This window comes from Saccostrea echinata, unplaced genomic scaffold (genome assembly GCF_033153115.1).
Source record: "Saccostrea echinata isolate AGI-Se365-2 ecotype Australia unplaced genomic scaffold, CSIRO_AGI_Sech_v1 ptg000017l, whole genome shotgun sequence".
Classification (NCBI taxonomy): Eukaryota; Metazoa; Mollusca; class Bivalvia; order Ostreida; family Ostreidae; genus Saccostrea; species Saccostrea echinata.
This window is the reverse complement of record NW_026889766.1, coordinates 5976942-6000045: the sequence shown is the minus strand read 5'-3', so window position 1 is coordinate 6000045 and position 23104 is coordinate 5976942. Positions and strand designations below refer to the sequence as shown.

At 32.3% G+C, this 23104-nt stretch overlaps 1 long non-coding RNA gene across 1 annotated transcript in view; it reads right to left on the bottom strand.

The window, feature by feature from the left end:
• Positions 1–1069: 1069 nt before the first annotated feature.
• LOC133189359 (uncharacterized) overlaps positions 1070–23104 on the bottom strand; it is a 201871-nt gene continuing 179836 nt past the window's right edge. The window contains exons 2-3 of the long non-coding RNA XR_009721445.1: positions 2265–2478; positions 1070–1304 (exon numbers count right to left, since the gene is read on the bottom strand). This is a non-coding gene — a long non-coding RNA (uncharacterized LOC133189359). The remainder of the gene's footprint in view (positions 1305–2264; positions 2479–23104) is intronic.

Sequence of the window (23104 nt, the reverse complement as noted above, 5' to 3'; positions counted from 1 at the left end):
TGTTAGCTTTTATAAGGAAGTATGCTGAATGTATACTTTTCAAGCCACATTCACATTATGATCATAAAACTGTTAAGGTATACAGATCATGCAGGTGATCAAGTCTTAAAATACAAAGTTATTAAATAAGGAGCATTAACTCGTAGGCAACAACCTTTGCCAGATACAAATACTTTTATTCTCGTTTGACATGTTTCACTTGAAACTTGAAACATTTTATTTCACTAAAGCCCCCAACATGGGGTATGTTAGTACAATGAAAGTTTAAAAATTGAACAAATCAACATGTGAACAGTTAACATAATGAACTACAAAAAAATCTATGATATGGACAGTACTGACATTCACGAAAATTTTTTAAACTTCCCAACATTGATTTTCATCAAGAGCTATAGCATCAAAATCAAATGAAAAATAGGATGAGGTATGAAGCGCTGCTTATTTTTTTCAGAAATGATATCTATGTCAGATCATAATATGAAGAAATTTTAACACAGAAATTAGGAAGAGTAATAATTTATTATCACAACATAAAATTAGAAATATGTATATGAAAATAATATTTAGTGTCATGCCTACTAAATTCATATTAGAAATCATAATGAAGCGCTGCTTCCTAAGTCAGAATATAACAATGTTATATGTGGTTGTAAGAAAACAATACATCTGTTAGCAAGAGTTATCTTTCTTATAAATATTTTTTCATCGGAAAAAAAATGTAATACTAATAAAAATTCTACATTTGGTGCTTGATACATTAAACCATTTTTAAAATGATCGTTAAAAAGATAGAACTTATTCAATTTTTAAGGGTTTTAAAACTGGATTTAAATGTTTTTTTGTCAAACATAATAAAACAATTTGAAAAGTACAGTCAAAGGAAATTTATGGTAATGCTTCCATCATATGTTAAGTTTGATCGAATTTTCTGCTCAAAGGTCTTGATGATTAAACTCTTAGAAAGTAAACTATGAGTAATACTAGGATATTTTACTTGGAAAGTTATCTCTCTTATCAGAGGGTCGGTCCCCCTTAAATGCATCCTCTTGTTAATCAAAAATAAGGTGATGTAAGTTTCTTTTTAAGTACTCCTAGAATTTTTAGAGTGAAAATAATCCACACGACTTGTTTACGTTAGGAACACATATCACATATTTAAAACCATCAGGTAAGAGAAAGTAAAAATATACGCAGACGTCTGAAATTCATTTTTTTAGGTCCTCTGAAAAGCAATCTTTTCAAAATCAAGCATGATCTTTTTCCGCACAGGAGCTCTGTCTTCACGTTTGAGTCGTTTGTAACATCTGCAAGAAGAAATAAATTAACCTGATGAAAGAAAAAATATTACAAATTAGAAAACAGGTACCATGCTTACATTCATGCAGTTCCTAACTACAATTTTAAGTGGTAATGATAGTCCGTTTTAATTGTAAACAAAATATTTTTTTCTGTTATTTTGGATATTACGATATATTCTAGCATGCGTTATCTTAAGAATGACTTTCATACGCTTTTCTGCTAAGTTGAATTTTGCATTCCTTGTGAACTTCTCAGTTACTAAATACATCATATATATACGAACATTCTCAATGACATCGTTTTAAAAATGTTGAAGAATTATATTCTCCAATAAGAAATGTTTGGAATATTTTTTCTCAGAAAAAAGTTATTAAAAGACCTTAACTTTACGTCTGTGTAGAAGAAAGATAGGGCGATTCGAATAATTCTGATTTCTTTAACATCTTTTCCTGCTTGTTGCCTAGTCCATGATAGGCTAAACTTTAAATATATTGCAAGAAATCTTACAGAGAAAAAGTTATACTGTAAAAAGTACTAATTTAGGGTGGTTAAATTGCAGTGGTTAAAGAAGTTCTTTGAGAGAAAGGGAGGAACATGATACGACAGTTTGAATTCTTATCATGATTATGAATCTGTAGTTCTCTTTATTCCATAAAATCAACAACAATTGAAACCATACGAAATTAATAATTTCACAGTATTTTAAGTATAAGGAAATGAAAAATGTTTGCCTCCATTGACTAGCTGTTTACTATCTTGGATAATACTCATCACAGTCTGTCCAAAAAAAAAAAATAAACAGAAGGAATAGAATCCTCAAAGTAAACGTTATGTTTTAGGTGTTTAATTTTAACCATATTGACAAATTTGAAAAATATATATATATATTTTAAAATACAGCCATTTAACATTGTTTAATTGAATGTAGCTTACTGTAGAATTGAGTAAATGATAAAAATACATACTGTAATTTTATTCCGGCAAATTTTAGTATTTTTGCAGATGCCTTGTATTTTGGTGTTTCAGCTTTGTCATTGGCATAGTAAATCACTTTACTTATCCTTGATTGGGCGAGCAGTTTGGCACATTCATTACATGGAAACAGTGTAACATACACGATACAGTCTTTTAAACTTGTCCCATGTCTATTTATAACAGCATTCATTTCGGCATGACAAACTAAAATAAAATCTTATAATTTTCAATATATAAAAAAGACATTTTAACCTAATTTAAATTTGTTAAATAGTTTTGCAAATTGGACATTTTTGGCGTATGAAGTAGCAAGAGGAATACCAAAAAGACTTTGCTCTGCCTTGTTTTTTGAAAATGTTGTATCATTTTTCCGCTTGCTCTCTTTTCTCTGCGGGTCAATAAAACCATTGTATCCAGTGGTTACTATTCTTTTTTCGCTGTTTACTATGCATGTTCCAACCTGAAAATTTGACATGATAGAATTACATTTACCAGATGAAATTACATTTACCAGATAAAATTCAATGTATTTTTGCAGAGAGGACCATGCTTCATGTACTGAGTAAAGAAAAGTTTGAATTAATTTTACGAGAAAATAATTTTAAAGATATTCTTTTTAAATGTGAAAAAAACAAACTTTTTAAAAAAATTTTATTGAATTCTTTGTTTGCAAAAAATAGTTCTTAATAGCATCTTATGATATCTAAGGTAAAAGATTATTTCAATCAGGTTTTTGAAGGACAACAATTATAGCTTTTTTTTTTTTTTTATTTCAATTAAACATGCATATATGTATAACTAGTATAAAGTAAGGTGATGTAGAAACAGAAAATGACTTTAATTTTGATATAAATCAATATAAGAAACATTTCATTCTTTGCAGTTAAAGACTAAATTGAAAATTTGAATCAAACTTTTGTTAGTTTTTATCACGGCATGCAAACCAGGTCATAAGTAGGTAACGATTTGTTTAAATTTATTCAAGATTTTTTTTTCATACATTTTTACCTTGAAATGGTGCTTGGAATTTATAATAAATGAAAAAAGAGGGATAAAATTGAAAGATTTTGAACCATTTTAAGCATAATAGCAAGTTTTATTCTAAACGTTTGTCAAATCAGGAAGATCTAACTATTAACCTTTTCATTGGTTTTGAGTCTCATCGGAAAAATCCAGTAAAGTACGGACTTGAACAATAGAATGCAACAAAAAAGACAATGTGCCAAACGAACTCTCTGTAGTTTGAAAAAAACTTTTTGCATATACTTAATCTTTGATATATGTACCTTCATTGAATACCACTTTTACAGAAAATAAGAAGATTGTATATTAGATATATAATATAGTTTTGGTAGGGGCACACAGTTTAAATTCAATTCCCATTCATTTTTAGCCCCGTCCCACTTTCGAAAATCCGAATGGTCTTCCCAATTATAAACGATTGTTGCTTACATTGCTTGAACCCGCGTAACCTTTCATAATCTTGCCCACCTGTCCACTCGTGCTTTACTTTTTTTACTTTATCACGTGGTATTTTTTTTTTCTCAAATGTGGTCATCGCTACTTGTCAGCTCTTATCATCGCAATGTTTGGTTTCGTTTATATAAGTAGATAATAAATCAATAGCTTCGTAAATTGTTGATTATAATAAAATAATAATTACCACTAAAAACTTCATAATCTTATTTTGATAATTACCCAAGTAATTGATTGCTAGGTTTGTTAACATCTGAACATTCATTATCGACTGATAAAAATTGTCACGTTGTAAGAAAATCTATTCTGTCTTGGTATATATCCCTATATTGTAATGAGACCTTTCCATTCTAATCGTCTTTTTTTTTTCATAAACAACAAACGGTCACAAACGAAAACAAAATTTGATGTTTCAGTGTGTAAAAAAAATGAACGGTAGTGCAGTTTTCCTCATAATTATAAAATATCCGAACTTTCGAAATCTGTTCATAACGTGTCTTTTTAATTCACTCTTTTCAAAATTATCCTAGATTTTTTTTTCAAATCCTCGTAGAAAAAGGTGCCCCAGACATAAGTCATGGCAATTCATCTTTTGTTTCATTAAAGTTGCATAATGAGTCAAAACCATGTGTTTCTTTTAAGAAAATTGTATCACAAAATAAAAGATTTCTGTGAAATATGACTATGAATATATCGAAGTTTTGACAACTCAACTCAACTGCACCGTAAAGCAAGAAAAAAAACCTGCAAAATATAAGTGCCGGAAAAACAAATGTATCTATCGCTATGTTTTTATCGTCAATGTCAACAATGTCAAGGTCCCGCGTCCTTTATTTTTAGCGTGACACTTGTAAACAACATTGAATTGGGGCAAGCAGAAGTAAGGGATAAGTTATGATCATCTTTTTTGAAGATTGTATCAAAATTCTCAGTCATCCGACATTTATATCTATGGAATTGAAATCATGGTAAATTGTTTAACTTTTCAGCGCATGCGTACAATAAAGAGGAAGAAGTGAAACAATATTTTTGTGATGGGTTATACAAAGATTTTTTTTTTTACTTTTATTTTTCTCCATTAAATTAGATTTTTAGGTGCTCAAACCTGTAATTTTCTGAAACCTAATATCGTCAAGAACTGAACAAAATTTGCATATGTCATGCAAAAAATCTACTGTTGTCAATTTTCCCGTTTGTCCGTCACAGTGTCACTTTAAATTTTCTATTTAAAGAGCAAATAATTACCTTCATGCGTTAGGCTACAAAAAAGCTTCTAACATTTACATGTATGCTTTGAGAAAGTTCAAAATTAAAGAACTGAAACGAAAGCCTACCGTTCGAACGTCATACTTGCTTCTTTTCGCCGACAGAAATGCGACTCCCATAAAATACTCATCCCATGAAATAATATCATCTTTCTGTGTGCTGAAATAATTTATGTTAAAGGCAATCTTTGCATCATTAAAATTTTGTTTTAGATATCATTGTTTCACTTACTTACTTACTTAAAACAATTCAATAGAAAAAAGGATAACTATTGATATTAATTAATAAAGAAGAAGTAACATGTTTAATTTTTTCTTAGCCAGATTACTTTTACAATCATCCTATTCCAATTTATTATGCCATTATACCTTCTTCTTTTGCTTTGTCCTACTCTTCTATCCTTTTTATCGTCACTCATTTCTGATTTTCGAGTATTAGGCATGTTAAATGTTTAAAACTTATCTTAAATATGATATTACTATCTGTTTGAAAATTTTCAATTATCTACATGATTTATGTACACAAGGAAATCTTAAATACTAGACATGTGATCAGTATATACTTTTAAAAAATCCTTCTTTAAAAAAAAATACTCACAGGAGTAACTTAAAATATCCAAGCCCTTTATTGAGAATTTCAAAAGAGAAAGTGAAAGTTGATTTCAAATGCTTCCAGGGTAAGTCAGTGCTATATAGACTTACCTTTGTATGTATCACATATAGATTGAATTTAAAGTATGATTAATACTACGCAGATTACCCGGGAATTCATTTTCGGAAAACTGCGCAGTTTATTAAAGTATTGTGGGTAGCCCTTTTTTCAATAGATATTATGCAATCTTTAAATGCAATATCCTTTATCTGTTAGAAAATATTTTTATTGAAATTTGACTCTTTCAATATGAATAAAAAAATGCAAAACCTTTTTAGTTGCAATAAATATTTATGGTTATTAAAATATTTACACATTGAATTTATCTATAAATAAAAATAAAAAGGATTAAACCTATTATTCATGATATTTTAATGATGGAAAAGTCCATCACAATGTAACTTCCATCGAGAATAAAACACAAATTAAATAATAGTATTCTTTATGATAATTTAAAAAAAAAAAAGAAACACGTAGATTTACAGGACTAATCTTGTAACCAGCATTGAATTCCTCAGCGAAACAAAACCAATGATTCAGCAATGAAATGCAATACAAGCTGGTCAAGTAGAAAATATTCTTTGACAAGCAAAATGAGATAACCCCCCCCCCCCCTCTTGTTTATAGATAAACCACAAGATTAGCTTCATATCGTTGCCATTGTATCTGACAGTTTATTCTCTCTCTCTTTCTCTCTCTTTCTTACCCATCATAACCGACTTGTGAGGAATTGGACGCCTGGAATATGTTGTGGGGAAAGTGTTTTCCTAATATGTTTTTATTTCAATAATGGACAATTATTATAGAAAATAACTGTTTTATTGCTTTCTCTCCTTTCTTATCTTAAAAATAACCTATCTGTCGTTTCAGTATGTATTCGAAAATTATGGGGAATGTTTTTTATCATTCATTTTTATGGGGAACGTCATCAGAACTCCTCTGGATTTACTATTAAATTAAAACAATATCACTCTTAATTTTTAAGTGTATTTTTCTCTACACCTTCCGCTAATTCATGGTTACAATTTAATATACACATAAAACATTTCGATTTATCGCCATTTAAAGGCCTATAATATTGAACGTACACTGCATACATGTCAACCTCATTGAGTCATTCTCTCCACCTTCGATATGACGTCACAGCATATGCACATCGTTACGTCGAACATCGAGCCCGATTCAACGTATTGATAATTGATTTTGTTCTTTGGTATTTATATTTTTAAACGTTATCATGGTTATCCATTAAAAACATGTTTGCACCTAGATATTATTTTAATTACGCAATGTTGCTTTAAGTTTTTTTGAAGAACGTAATTCCCTTAATGACTAATAAGACTGAAATATTACCAGAAAAAAAATCTGTGATTTCAATTTTGTACGATGTAATTATGCTTTAATCAATTTTTTTCCCATCGCAATTATAAAATGCAAAAATATTGATTTTTTTCTCTTTAATAATCACATTGAAATAGCAAATTACAATTTTACAGTGAAAAAAAAAATACAGTTTATATTGCATCAACTATAACTCCCGATCGGCTTTAGGTGCCCCATTTTGACTTACCGGTAATTGTTTTTAAGCTAGGTTTTATTAAATTTAGAGGGCACAAGCATATAGTATCTATGTTTACTATAGTAATCTATATATCTATATATCGGCAAAATTATTGTGCCCCCCCCCCCTTTCCGGTTCCTACGGCCATGAAATGGCATGCTTGTTTTCAGTCCACGCATGGGATTTTCACTTTTCATAAAACATGTTGATTGGCTATCAGAGAGTTAAAATGCTCGTGCATTAACGAAACAGGCTTCGTTTCAAGTACAATTAATTAACCCAAACCAAAATATTGGTACAAGGGGTATATTAACACCATGTTTATCTTTTATGCATACTGGACATAAATTCCCAAAATTACACAATTCTTTAATATTCTGTGTACTAAGTAATTGTACTAAGTTGAAGACGCTTGGTCTTCGGGAGTAGAAGCTTTCTTATGGAATTTTGTCTTAATGTACTATAATGTGGACATTTTAAAACAAATTCTATGTCCCCTAATTCACAAAGATGGTATATTCTATCATTTCTCGAAATTCTGTTATATCTTCCTTGTTCAATCATTAACTTATGTGCAGAGAGTCTTAATCTTGTTATTAGTACTCTATATTTTAAATGTATCAGTTTACATAAATAAGATGGGGGGGGGGGGTAAAATTATCAACAAGGTGTTGGTAAATGAGACATTTTGGTGATTTACATAAAGGACGAGGGCGCTATTGATTGGCATTCGGCAGGAATCTGTGCGCACTTGAAAAGCGAAAATTTCATTGATCTGTCACATGAAATTTTAGCCTTCTTTTGATATATCGGGTTCCTGTGAAATAGGAAAGAGAAATATTTTTTTCCGATATTGTATTTTGATTTGCTATAAAAGAACTTGAAAATTGGCTAGATTAGTCATTTGGAACAAAATGTTACATTTTAAAATACGTTTTTCTAAAAATTTACTATCTCTTGGTCATCTCTCCATGATTTTGAAACGTTATTTGTGTGCATTTTAACAATTTAATTCAAAGAAACTAACAAACATTTGTATTAAAAAAAAGAAAAAAATGGATATAAGACCCAGAGACGATAAAAAAATTTAAAAAAAATCGAGAAAAATTCTAATGTGTAAATGCGGTGCTTCATTGTCGTTTTAAATACCAAATAATATGTGTAACGCTGATACATAATGTAGCTCAGTAGTATGCATTATCCGTCCAGTGCAATGAAAAAGAAATATTTTTGGTTCGATCCTCGCTTGGAGCGTTAATATTTTTTTTTTTGGTACAAACAATCAATTCTTTAGTCAGTTTAATTTTATGTAATGATTTATTTTAAAATAAATTCTGGTTCTGTTGTACCGAAAGCGAAAGCAATTCTTCCAACCTACTGATACTTTAACATACACATGTATTTGTAATTGCATCTAAATATACCCTATATGTAGGTGTTCATTATTTATATGAAGCGTTACTAAGTTATACATGTATATGTAGTAATTATTAAGATAAGCGGACTGATGTATTAAATCTGACAAAGCATTTCAAACTCAATCTAACATTTTCCCATGTGCGTAACTTTGTAAACTATGTCCAGCTGTGGTCAGCCGACCAAATCGTAGACATTTTAAATGTACCAGCAAGATCACACGCCAAACACGCCCATCTTCTTTGACATAGTGTTTTGATATATTCATAACACTTTCTCTGATATACAGTATCAATGGTGTTACTCTTATACAATTACTATCATCCAATAGAATCAATAGGAGAATTTTTCGGGAGGTGGGGGTGGGGGAGGGTTTATACTCACATTCAAAAAATCCAGCTCAACTCCAGCTTCTTAATACATAAGATAATGCGCAAACAAAAAAAATCAGTAATTCGTTCGCACATGAGGACCTTGCATGGATAACATAGACATTATTGTTGTTAATTTTAAATCCTTAAAATCGCTCCCTTTATAAATCTAGCTATATCTTAAAATTCTTAACATTTCGTAAGTTTCGCCGTGTGGTCCCAAATTTTTCATTAAGCACCGCTTGATGAGATGTTGGACCGGCCGATTAGATATTGGACCGCTTTGACGTTTTTTAACGTCAACATCATATGGGTTAACCAAGTAGTAGATGCCTGATAGTTTCAGCATTGACCCGATATCATTATTGTCGCAAACGTGGAAGGGAGCAAAAATCATCATAATATAAAGTAAACGATTCTCGGTTTGCCATCGGCCTAACGGCCTCAGGCAAACAGTTTAGGCCTTGTCATAGGTCCAACAAATTGCATGTTGCCCAGTTAAACCCAGTCAATAAATGTACATGTATAATCATGACTGCACATCACGTTTAATTTTTCGTACGAACTCAAAAGTATCTAAACGGTAATTTAATTTAAAAAATAACAGCAAACAAACAAAAACCCAGAACTATGATACGCTGCATTTCATTTCCGGAATTTTGCAGGGAATTCCCGACATTTTTAAATTTCATTTCCGACAATTTTTATTTTCATTTCCGAGATTTATTTATTTATTTTTTTCATTTCCGGGTACCTCTCCGGCAATTTAATGTTAAACAAGTAGGTGGAAAAGGAATTTTAAAAGAATCTATTTCAAATCACATTTTCAAAATATGTCTTATAATTTCCATCCAAACATATTTGATTTCAAACTTAAGGACATACGCAACGTACCTTACCTACTGATAATTTTTCAAGATATTCTTAATTTAAGATTATAGTGCCATCAGATGTTCGTAGACAAAAACAGCATGCATTACTAGGGGTTTTGAAAATATATCAATATGATGAAAATTCTTGTATAATTCAAAGAAAAATACACAAAAATTACTAAACACATATTCTAGATGTTTTGTTTATCCAAACTTGTTATAGAAGAAGTGTACAACAGCATATATAGACATACAAATGTAGCACACAATTCCTTTAAGTATTGGAACTCTTCAATTCCAGGGAAAAAGACAATAAAATTCAAACTACGCTGTGTATGTCCTTAAAACAAGATTTTTTTAGGGGCACACCTGCCAAGGGTCGAAATTCGTAAAAAAAAAAAAATACAAAAAATGCGAAAACCGATTTCTATCATAGTGGTTTATATCTATGATTTTGGTCAAAATAGTCAGTATAGCTCAGAAAGATAGACTGCAGACTCTCCGCATGAACATTTTTAGTGTCCTGGTTCGAATCCACCTGTTGGCATACTTTTATTTTTTTCAAATTTTCACCTGCATAAACACGAATTTAATTTCTTTTTTATACAGGCTTTTGCATTTTACTTCTATTTTCTTCATTTAAATATATGTTTGCTGTTGATATAAAAGACATTTATAGAAATGAAGATCATAAATTCTCTTTAGCTAAACGCAATCAACCGGAACTATACCCTAATGTAAGCACACTTTGTTCGAGGACACGAATCATTCACTTTGTGTTACTCGATACTGCAGGTGTCACGAAAAAAAAATCATGCCGAGCAAAAATTGCTGCGTTTGTCTTTCAAGAACATCTCTAGGTAATAGTACTGTTCTGCCAGTGGGAGAGATACTGCGCTATGCAGAGTAGATGCAGTTCATTCCTCGGGAAAATTATGTGCATTGGCGACATTTTATGCCAAAAATGCAGGAGGAAGGTTTACAGATTAGAAAAGAATGTGGTAAGGTCAGTTAAGGTTTTATGTCCCGTTGCCATAACCCAGGCATCAAGTAAGGACCCTCATACAAAGGATGTATCTGTAAATACCGAGGTAGGGTCATATGAACACGCAGTTGACTACAACTAAAGCGATACATGAGAAACAAGAAACTACACGCTTGTGGCCTAAAGTCATGCAGCGACCAGAACGGATATCTACGAATTTTTTGAATGACCCTCGTATTATCTAACAAGTCAACATACAGTACAGGCCACGAGTTTTCCCCGTCGCACGGTGGAAAACACACCGTGTGAAATGCTCTGTGTTACACCGTGTACACGGTGTAGCACGGTGTGTGTGGATTTGAAATACACAGGTAGGCACACCGTGCCGCACCGTGTCTAGAAAAATCCCAGCTAATGCACCCCGTGTCTCACCGTGCCCAGCAAATTCCCTCCGTGCCGCACCATGTCCGTAACATAACAGAGAAAAATCATTTTGTTCTGATAAAATATTTTAAGATTTTAAAACAATTCGCACATTGAATTATATGTATAATTATCGTTAACTTTTCTAATCTAGAAGACATTGACACGTGTTCTGAATTGTACTAATGATACATGTAACAGGATTAAATATCAGTAACAGAAAAATTAAATGGAGTTGAATTTACCGTTCGCCAAGAAGTTCATTTTTCGTAAAGATGTTTTGTTACTTTTTAATTACTTGGATTGAAATTTTTAATGTCTGAAGAATTTAATCCCACGTAATCACGTAACGAAGAAATGGCATGTGGTATACGATCCGAGCTGCATGTATTTGTTTTAGTGCACAAACCAAGCATTTATATTCTTGTGTAGAGCACATTTATTTTGTTAATCTTCTATTATTCTGAATTTATAAGCGAGAATCGAGAGCAAAATTCCTGTGTACAATAATGTGCGTATTTTTCGTAACAGAATAAATTCTTTACATAAACTAGTAAGTATAAATTCTGTTTTAAAAATCCTTTCAGTGTAAGAATTTAATATGTTTTTCCTTAATTATGTAAAGAAACAATGCCAGAGAGAGAAAGGAGAGAGAGATGCTCTTAACCCCCTTTCACATAAGTCTGAAGAAAAGAAAAAAAAATCATTTAATTCTTCGTTTAATAATGCCGAAGCGTATTTCTCGTAACCGACTTTTTTTTTAATAAACTAGTATTTTTGTTTTAAAACCCTTTCAGTGTAAGTATTTTATAAGTGTTTCTTTAATTGAAAAGTGTGTAAAAAAAATTCAGAGAGAGAGAAAGAGAGAGAGAGATTCTTTTAGCCCCCTTTCACATAAATCTGTAAAAAAAAAATAATATTAATTCTTCGTTTTATTTACATTACCAAAGTCACAGTTAATCATTCTATAATACTATTTAAATTCTGTAACATTGTTTCATAGTCAACCCAGTTGCAATATGTTTTTCTCGGTTACACACGAAATCCTCGTGCTATACCTGTCAATCAAAATGGTACGACGCTAGATGGCCCAGAAAGTCTGTTTACGCGGAAAGTCTTGTGATTTGAAACATTCTTATGGTCAGTTATGAGTTCACACCTTTCTTAAAAATATATTGGGACACAGCCGGAGGGCCAGGGGCGCTGTGTGTTTATCACACCTTTCAAATTCGTTCGTCTTTGACCACAGCAAGTGTATAACACACTCAACTGACTTTCAGCGAAATTCATCTACCGAGTTAAGCCACCACACGTATACTTTGGCTTGATTACAAACTTACTTCGTAAATTATTCCTTTTCAGACACATATAAACATGTAACCTGTTAGATTATGGTTGTTTTATTTCACTATAGCGTAACATAAAAAAATCTTCAGACTCTTGATTAATTTAGAAGGGGGGGGGGGGGTAACAAACGTAATAGCTTGAAAGAGGCCAGGGATTTTACTACATGTAACTACATATTTTTTTTTCTCTAAAACCATGATAATAACTTTACAAAGACTTTGATCATAAGAGAAGCTTTATTCTATACATGTACATCCCCGAACTACATTCGCTACATGTAATTGATTTTTTTTTTTTTCGCAAACCGTTCGACACATTTTTCATTAAATAATTTCAGGATAAAGTAATATTTGTACAGTATACCAAAACTCGACTTTTTTGTGTGTGTGATATATATTTACCTCCATATTTTACAAGATTACAGACTGCAATAATCCTTAAATTATCAGAGAGTTTATGAATTATGTGTATCTGACATGTTTTAAATTTTATTTTATATATATATATATTTTTTAATTCTCTTTATATAGAAATGATTTATAAAATAAAATATGCATCTAATAGATACAACATATGAATGCATATGTGCCGCAAAAAAAAAAAAATGAAAATGACTGTAATTAAAATGAACACAGCTATAATCGAAAGAAAAGACAACCAGGTAATTTATTTACGAAAGTGTAATCACTATTCCTTCTATGCATTATAAATTCTTGGGATTTTATAATGCTTTTTATAATGCTATAATAAACTAGCTTTATAATAGTTTACCGAACATATTTTTTCTCTCGTATAACTAGGTTTTGAAACACGACTTACACGGATGTGTGTACACATTTGAAGACTGTCTTTTCGGTGCTGGGCACGAGCACGTGGATCTTAGAATTTAGGACATCTTATTTGTTCAAACATCTGTATATCGATAATGAAGAAATAATATTTAAGAAAAATTAAAAAAAAAAACTTGTTTCAAAGGAAATTGATATAATTGATTAAACAAAGACAGTGGATATTTTTTAAAGTTCTGCTTGATATCGTAATGGGACACTGTGATACACCGCGCGTACACACCGTGTTACACGGTGCGCAGACATCCTAACTCCAAAGACGCCGACATTGATCGAGGTCCACGCAAAAGCGTGGACTTGCGGTCCACGGGGCCCCGTGTTTTTCGGGGAAAACTCGTGGCCTGTACTGTAATTTTTTGACAAGTCGACATAATATATTACAAGTCGACATCAGTATCTGACAAGTCGACATAACATCTAACAAGTCGACTTGTCAGATAATTATGTCGACTTGTCAGAACATTATGTTGACAGATATTTTGATGACAAGTAAATATCAGTTAGTGGCTTTAACATACTTTAATAACAAGATACCGAGTTCTTGGTCCTGATGATTATTATCTGACAGGTCGACAATAATTATTCAACAAGTTGACATAAATATCTGACAAGTAGTGGCAGAAATATGTCACCATAATATCATGTTAATACAGCATGATTTTCTTAAGATTATTTTTAACTTGAATCTGTACAATCATTTTATTTAATGGCCCATCAGTAATGTGTATCTGTATACTATGGGATTCATGGTGGAAATGCTTTGCAAATCGTATGCTATCTAAATTATTAGTAATAATGAAGAGAATTTTTCATACTTTGTTTTTAGATCATTCAACAACCAGCAACGTTCAAATTCCTATTTCGGTGTTTTGGACGCATACACTATATATCTCGAATTTTCGCAGTTTGCACAATACTCCCTGAAACAACTAATATCTTTTAGCATCAGCTTAAAAAAATCTTCAGTACGCAGACCCGCAGAGAGCCCAAACATAAGGGGATATACTATCCTATATTTTTATGGGGAGGGGGTTACAAATATTTGCACATATAAACAAGGGGTTCTATTGAGGGAATGGGTTAGCTCGAATCTTCACCCTTTATCCGCCTGTTTATCTATATTACAAATTGTCACCTCCTCGAAAACCATTTTCAACCTCGGCTGCGCCTAGGTTGACAATCGTTTTCTTGGGGTGAAAATTTTCAATGTGATATATTTAACTACATGCATTATTTAAACATGTATACTATAGTACCATATACACGTCTTCTGGTTGGTTTAGTACACTTTCAGAGCAAAAAAAAAAGTCACAGCAAATAAGAAAATACATGTACCTTACAAGTCGCGTTAAGGATACAATAAGAGGTGTTCACTATATACAGGCCCGTAGCAACGGTTTCAAAAGTGTGTGTGTGTGGGGGGGGGGGGGCAACTTCCCAAAAAATCAGACAAGCAAAAAAAAAAGGTAATTTACTGTCCAAATCCTGGAAATTGTCAGTGGAAATTTTAATATAGCAAAATAATATACTGAGAAAAGATTGAGGCGGGGGGGGGGGGGGGGGGGGGAGTTGTGCAATTTGATATAATGTAGTGCAAAAAAATAATTATTAATATTCTTGCAAATGACCGCAACATTTTCATCTTCAATTTTCTGAACCTCAATTCCTTTTTTTATTCTCCTTGTGCCACTGAAAGTACCTGTAATATTTGCTGTTTAAACAATTTTTACTAATTTACAGATCAGACCTGTCGCGTCACTAGAGTTACCTAACAACAAAGCTTTATGATAAATTAATGTAATGACTTCAACTTTTCAATCGTCAACTTCTTTTACTTATGTAGCAATGATACCCTTATCACCTGCATATGGAATTTATGTTTCTCAGTTGATTCGATACGCAAGAGTATGCTCTACGTATGAACAATATCTAAAACGAGGCAAGCTATTAACAAACACGTTCAAGAAACAAGGGGCCCCTTCCCTATGTGTATCTTTTCATTTCTGCCCGCTTCCGATGCCAGTGATATCACTCTTTTGTCCATGATTGTTTGGCTTTTGGTTTTAAAAAAAAATTAGTCTTTATCCTGAACATTACGATAAGTTAAGCAGTCAGTATAGTTCTAGAAAATTACATTTGCATTCTTCAACAAGAACGATTGACCTACTTTGCTTACATTTTTCATATAAGTATAGATATAACGTGCCTGCGTTCAATACCCTAGCTGGTAGGATCTTAAATTTCGTTGCTACACTGTGAAGGGGTATTTAATTTTCTAGCTCTGCACACATATTAAACAAGAAGTCTGTGAGGCGATGCTCATTAGTAATCTGATGTGAATATACGCTCTCATGTGAACTGCAAAGAGTAATTGTTGAGAAAACTGCGACGGAAATTTGATACAGACAGACGCACGAATAAACAAGAACATGACATCAGATTCGTACAAAAATGAATCCCAACATATGACATGCCTAAAGAAAGAGTGTGCTAAAATTTTAAGCATATGCGGTGAGTAGTTGCTGAGAAAACTGCGACAAAAATTTGTTACCGACAGATAGACAAAAAGACAGACGTACAGACACACAAGGGTAAAACAGTATACCCCTCCTTCTCATTCGGAGCTGGGGTATAACTTGTATGTGTGTATAAATCATCGTACTGACTTGGAAAAACAACATTAAAGTCAAACTTTGCTATCTCGACCTCCATGGGACCAAGAAAAAAACCTCGAGACATCGGAGGATTCGAGATATTAGGGTTAAAATGCATAGAAAAAAGAACTGGGGACTCTCATCTCACCTCGACATATCCATGGTATTAGAGAAATCAATGTTCGAGATACCTATTAGTTTAACTGTATAATTGTTTATTATTTGATTCAATATTGAATAAATAAATAAAACTTGTTAAGCTAACATGCAACCTTTCTTGTTTACAATTGCTGAAGATAAAATAAAAATAATTATATAGTTGTATTAATTTGGAATTTCTGACTCTGTATTTTTAATACAATTGAAAAAAAAAAAATATCAGGCACGTTGCATCGATTTTGAAACCTGGGGGGAGGAGGGTGGGGGTAAATTTTTTTCCAAATTCCAAATTTTATTTCTTGTGAAGGAATGTGACTGTACATATTGTCGTTCTGTTCGTATTGTCGTCGGCGACAATATGTACCTACCCCCATTGCACATATTGTCGTCCATCGGTACATCTTGTCGCCGGCGACAATTCCTTATTTTCCTTCTGCATAATGTACGATAAATTAAACGTACAGTCAAGCATCGGCACATACTGTCGTCGGCGACAATATGTACTTTGAACATTTGCACATTTTGTCGCCGATAAATTATTTCGTTCAATTATTATTGCTGTTTTTGATTTAGCCACCTGAGGAGTGAGATGAATATTGTACATCTAAGGTGGCTAAATCATCGCACTGATCTCAAAAACAGCAATAATTGTTTTAATATATAATTCAATGATGAAATGATATAAAATCTTTAAGCAGTTCATGCCATCTTACTTGTTACTAGCCAATTGCAATGAGAGAAGCAGAATTAAATAAATGTTACCGGTCGTATTAAATTGGATTTTTTGAAATCAACTTTAGTTGCAATGAAAATAAAAGAAATAATGTCAGGCTCTTTGATAGGATCGATTTTGGCGGGGGAAGGGGGGGACAATAGGGGCATTATCAGGGAAAATCTTTGATTAGCCCCCACGAAAATAGAATTCTATTTACTTCAAATTTTATTTGGGGTTTGGTGGGGTTAGGGGTGGGGTATTAAGAACCATTAGTTGGGGACCAGCCTTTCAATGAACGTTTTTATTCTAATTAAATTAAAAGTAAAAATTTACGTTCACAAAAAAGTGTTGGGGGGGGGGGGGGTCCCTTCCACCCCAAAACCATTCCCACCCCAAATTATATATTTCCGAATGAAATGTTTACCTGAGTGGAAGTCGGTAGCACGTGACATAGCTTTCCAAAACTATTGGTATCAATTTCCCGATCTACATGTATATTTTGACCAATGTAGAGAAAATAAATCCTTATATTCACCTGGAAGGTCAAATGCATGTTAATATATCGTAGCATTTTTTTCTACATTGTTGAATCTCAGCCAATCAGGGAGATAGGAATTATTCAATCGTGTATAATAGCGAATATTTACTGGGGCCGTGAAGAGATTGACAAGAAGACACACACAAACATGCACGGAGGGAGACAGTAGAATTACTCGCAAAATTTTGTGGTAAAAATTTTTTGTCAAGGATCGGTGTACACGACTATGATTTACAAAGATTTCAGAATTCCTGAATATTCTCTTTTGTCAGTTGTCATTATATATAGTTTCTGAGTTCAGTAGTAATATGTATCTAGATAGTATTTTTTGCTATTCTTATACATGTGCCAATATAATTATGGTGGTGGTCGGGGGGGGGGGGGTTCCAAATTTTGGCTCAACTGAGCTGGATGCTCATATGACTTTTTAAATCACTCTTTGTGGAAAATAATCAAGAAAAGCCAAAGATATGGTAGGGTCATTAAAATCTTTTCAAGAACCACAAGACATGGTTAGAGCGTCTGCTCTAGAGTCGCGAAGTAAGGAGTTGATCCTTAATTACGTCGCGGGTTTGAATCCCACTGTGGGACGTGGAGACCGGTCCTTCGGATGAGACCGTATAAACCGATGTCCTGTGTCGCAGTAGGTGCTGGCACGAAAAAGATCCCTCACTGCTCAATGGCCGTAAGTGCCGAGTATAGGACAAAATTTGCAGCTCTCCACCGGCAAGTGGTGGCGTCTCCATATGAGTGAAAACTTCTCGAGAGGGACGTTAAACAACAAACAAAACAAAAAGAACCACAAGACCACAAAAAAAAAAAGCTGAAACTTGTGTGGAAGCTTCCTTAGTTGGTGTAGATTTTAAAAGAACAGCAAAGCCATAAGGAACCGTACTTAAGAGGAAAAATCCAATGGTAGAGACTAGAAATATTCATTTTTTTTTTTATCAAATCACGTCCGCTGTATATTGGGTTGGGTCACAAAAGGCGATCAGAAATTTACATCCAAATACATGTACAGTGTATATTGGGGGGGGGGGGGGGACAACAGGCCAAAAGTTTCTCAGTAAGCCTTGTGGTCCATGACCCTTTTGATTAAAAGTCTTCTCAATAAACCTGCCTCCATAGAAGCTACATGTATGTGATATTGATTAAATCTTCAAAAGCATTGGATATCAGTGTAATATTAAAAAGTTAAATTAATAGTAGGATGCAATTTAGATAGATATTTCAGATATTTCAAATTAAAGAGATATGTACATGTATGTACAACCTGTCTGCTACCAAGCCTTCTTAACTTTCCTCATCAGTATCATCATCTTTATCACCAGCATTATCTTAATATGTGCATTCAGGGTACGCAAATTTTGTTGTCGCCTGCAATAAGATATACCGACAGATGACAATATGTGGAGTTATGGGAGGTACATAATGTCGCCTGTGACAATATCATACTGTATCAAAAAGGGAGAGGGGAGAGCAAAAAGCCTTTCCACGAACATTTTATACTTAACCGATAGTAGACATCGTTCAGAAAAAAGTGCCCCCCCCCCCTCCCTCTACGGGTGAAATAACTTTTCAGTTCTAATTTTATCAATTAGGAAGTTCTCAATTTATTTTTTAGTCCAATGTAGACAAAATTCATTAAGGATGGATTCTTCTCATATTTCTTATAATGGCAGAATCTTGATTTTCTGAATACTTAATATTCAGACTGTTTACACTATTTTAACATCCAAAAACTTTGGTGTCATCGGCCTTGATTTTTAGTCAAGGTCATTTGAAAGTCAGTCCTAAAAATAGTACTTTTACACAGAGAAGTTTGGAAATTTATGCATATGAATAAATTTTGCTGACTGAAAAAATATCTTTCACCATAAAATTAAAGTTGTTACTTATTTTTGATGACTAATTCATATGGAATGAGCTGGTGAAAAGATAACATGAAGTCCTTTATATTCAGTAAATACATTTAATCCGAATTTCCTCGATATTTTTTCAAAATTCTCAGTTTTCATGAATTCACATGAAATTTCATCTCAATTTTTACAATTGACCATATAATGTCAAATATTGAGATTTTTGTCTGATGAATAATCAAAGGTTCAAGATTAATTTTCAAGGTAAAAAAGATATAGTAATCAGGCAAATTGTCGAAAAAATTAGCCCGAATTTACTCTTTACTTTCTGAAATCTTCAATTTACAGTGTTTTTAATGTCATTAAGAAAGATTTTTAGTCGCCAAAAATATATCAATTTGGTGTAATTGTGACATAAATACATTCATTTCTACCAGTCACACATTCTATTTTTACGGTATTTTACACTAATGATATTCAAAATATTCATTTCGAATTTCCTCTGTTATTTTATTCTTATGAATAAGTTATGTTTGACAATTTTATAAAATACATCAATTTTCTAGTGGAAATAACAGAAAAATTATCACATACATTCTTCACATGCACAGGACTAATTCAAAACAACTTAACCTTCAATATAACCAGGAATAAATAATAGACCTTCCAAAAAATTATGAAATCACACATAAAATTTTTATAGACTAGAAGATTTCAATACATTATTTATGATATAAACATGAAATCAATATACATGCATAGTGAACATGCCATATGAATCTAGACATTCAATGCTTAATATATGAATATCAGAGGGACTAATATACATGCCTATTCATGTATATGTAATTATATACATATAGGTCCCTGGTATTATGTTATTATTGGATATTTTACATTTGTCAACTGAGTTTTGAAAACAACAAGCAAATTCAAAGAATTGTGGTCCCCCGCTTTCGATCTTAGTGGATGGGATGCCATTATTTATGGAATATTGTAATTGTCTTGTTTGTTTGTCCTGTCTTGTCTGTGCATCATACAAAAAAGACATAAATTATTGAATTAATAACAGTTATGGCAAAGACTATAGCTTCTCAAAACTACATCAAACTTCAAGATCAAGGTCATGAGATCAAATATCATAATAAAATCGAAAAGATCTTCTCACAAGCGATGCACATGTAAAAAAAAAATCAGAAACCAGAGTATACAATCAGAAAGGTCTTGAAACAGGTAATGCACATGTCAAATGTAAATACTATATCTTCTCTCAATCAAACGTTATTAGCAATGCTAAATTTTTAAAAATTAGGTCAAACTTCAAGGTCATGGGATTAAAAATCATAGTACATTTGGAAATGCTTGTCACAGGTAATGCACTTGTCAAATATGAATGCCCTATCTTTGCTCCTCCAAAAGTTAGCAAACTGATGAAATGTTTGAAAATTAGGTCAAACTGGAAGGTCAAGGTCACGGGGTCAAATATCATAGCATACTGTAGATTCCTTATTTTACGCGAGTACTTAATATCGCGAAATGGTCCAAACGCGTCAAATCGCGAGAACAATAATTCGCGAATGGGTGATTTATCTAGAGATTTAACATATATTAAAGCACCATAAAAATAAAAGCGAGTAATTTTATTTCGCGAGTGGTGCTTCTCGCGAAATTATGCGATAATTTATTCCTCGCGTATATTTAGGAATCTACAGTATTCAGAAACATTTTGACACAGGTAATGCACTTGTCAAATATGAACACCCTATCATATGTCATTCAAAAGTAATCACCAAAGTTAAATTTTTTGAAATTTAGGTCAAACATGAAGGTCAAGGTAAAGGGGTAAAAAATTATAGCATGCTCGGAAACACCTGGTCACTACTAATGCACGTCAAATATGAAAGCCCTAACTATTCTCAATCAAAAGTTATAAGCAAAGATAAAAATTTTGAAAAGTAGCTCAAACTTCAAGGTCATGGTCATGGGGTCAAAAAGCATAGTTCATTTGGAAAGGTATTCTTACAAGTAATCTTCATATTTAATATGAAAGCTCTATCTTTTCTCATTTAAATTTAATGACCAACTTAAAGAAATGTTAATTTTTTGAAAAGTAGGTCAAACTTCAAGGTCAAGGTCACAGGGTCAAAAGTCATAGTATATTTTCGAAAGGTCTTGTCACAGGTAATGAACAGGCATAATATGAAAGTCCAATCTTTTCTCATTCAAAAGTTATGACCAATTTAAAGATTACCTGCAGTAGCATTTTATTTTTTGAAATGATAAAGATCACAATAAAATAATACGAAAGAAAAAAAACCGCATCGAAATCTATGCGCAAATAACGAAGTTATCGCGCTTTAAAAGTGCCTATTTTTACCTGTTTTGAAAATCCAATCAAGCGAAAATAGAAATGATCGATAACGAGGCTCTACTGGCGTGACGTCACAACATGTACCGCATAAGCGGGTCAGTATTAACGACAATGAGAATAACTTGGAAAACAACGACGATTTTAGCTTTGATATGAGGCATTGGTCTATAAGTTTTAAAAATTCAGACGGAATAATTATTGAGCTTTGCATCAGACCTTACTAGGCTGAACCAGAAACCGATTCTAACGAGGAATTTATAGAGATTTCAAAACAGCCTACAGCCAGGGTCGTGTATACTACAATTAAAGTTCCTGTATATATCTCCATGTTACAGCCTACTGAGTATGACTGGAAAAAAATCATCAAAACCAAAATACAGGAATTTTTAATTTTATATTTTCAATGTCCTAAAACAGTTCGTTCATCAAGCTGTTAATTATTTCCACAAGATCTTCACTACTATCGGCTTAATGATAATCGACGATTTTCTCGTTTGGATAAAAATTCTTCTATGTCTAAATTTGATAATCAGTTGTTACCATTTAGCAATCAAAAGCAACAATATTATCAATTTAATTTTACTTCAAAGTCACAACCAAATATATTATCAAAAATCGGGTCATTCTCAATATACAAGTAATTAAAACTAATTGTTAAATAATGATACCCGCGTACTCCTAATTATGGTAATGTACTTATATTTTTTTTTGTCACTGTACTAATCAAAATTAATTAACAAAATAAAAATTTAGAACACTTTACATTATATCAAATAGTGTGTCTGCAATGCTAAATAAATCTTAACCCCTCTCATTTCTCTCTCTCTCTCTCTCTCATAGCCTATGGTCCTAATTACTGATTACAGAAGACCCCCCCCCCCTCCCTTTATCAAATCTGTAATAGATTCGGAAACAAAACTCATATGTAATTCCGATCGTTAGTGGTTTTATGAATAATTTAAATTCTAAATGATATTGAATTTAGAAGAATAACATGTCAACTGAGAAAAAAAAATCATTTTTTTTTTAATTATCACTAATTCAACAGACAATCTATTATAATTCAGTAAAATATGAACAAAAAGTTAGGTGAATATACTTGTGTTTTGTATATATTTTTTTTAAACTGTATACAAATCACCATTTGACAGACTAAACAGTTTTACTTAATTAAAGTGTAAAATATTTAATCTATCAGATTTTTCAACAGGTTCTTGGTAATCAGTTTAATTTACACGTGTGGTGGGGTAGGACTTGGGGTTACGTGATTAATACACTTGCTATGGTCAAGACCGATGACTTGGAAAGGTGTGATAAA